The sequence below is a fragment of the Cynara cardunculus genome (genome assembly GCF_001531365.2).
Source record: "Cynara cardunculus var. scolymus isolate 2C chromosome LG 13, CcrdV1, whole genome shotgun sequence".
Lineage (NCBI taxonomy): Eukaryota > Viridiplantae > Streptophyta > Magnoliopsida > Asterales > Asteraceae > Cynara > Cynara cardunculus.
In genome coordinates, this window is record NC_037540.1 from 37,441,414 (window position 1) to 37,442,470 (window position 1,057).

Below are 1,057 nucleotides of genomic sequence, written 5' to 3' on the forward strand. Positions count from 1 at the left end.
TAGAGGATGCTTGAAGTAAGAATTAGGTTGGAGAGTGATGCGCGCACTCTGCATGGAGAAGAAACACTTCTATTTATACCCAGTGCATTAAATGAACATTTAATGCAGTAAGGTAAGGTTTAGAGTGCGTGTCAAGCCTTAAGAGGAAGGCTTGTCCTTTGCTACAGTGAATAGTATAAAAGCACTATTTTTAGCAGACATCCTTGCTTAAAGTTGGTGGACAAACAGACGACTAATTGGCCCCGTACCGTACTAACTTTTGCAAGGGTATGGGTTTGTCCTTTGTGTGCATAAGGACAAGACAACAACAATCGTGCTAAGCAAGCTTCCTTTGATCATTGAATTCTGGAATGACCTGGAGGTCTCATCATCATTCGCTGAAGCTATTGCAGTCTTCACACATATGTAGACAGGTTTATAATCACTGAATACCGCTTCAGATCACGTACTTGACAGTCTCTAATCTTCAGTTTCAGTCTTCGACATTCGCTGAAGGTTCTTTGGTGTGAGTGTTGTCTTCTTGAAGTATTGCTGTCTCTGATGAATTTACAAAGCAAGTTCTTCAGCGATCACTGAACATACTCAGTGATGATCGCTGGAACTGAAAATACAGAAACCCAAATACAACGTGAAAGGGAAAAAGGGATTATCATCAAATCACTGAGAGAGAGGATCAATAGAAAGAAGAGAAGAGAGAGAAGACAGGGAAGAGAGGAGAGAAGACAAAAGAGAAGGAGGAGACGGAAGGAAAAATGGTCTTCGTTGCTACTGCTGCGGGAAGATAGGCCATTTTTCGAAGCAATGCAAAGGACGTCTGATCAAGGATGCAGACTATTACAAAAATAAATACAAGTACAATCCAAAAGAGAGAAGCCTGATGGCTGAAAAAGAAAATTGGTGCCTGATTCTTTGTCTGATGAAGAAGACAAGGCACTCATATATCTTATGGCCAAGTCCAATGCAGAATCAACTTCCGACTCTGATGACCAGGTATATGATGCTTCCCACTATGAAACTCTGCTCCATCCGAGTAAGAGTTAAAGACCATAAGCATTCA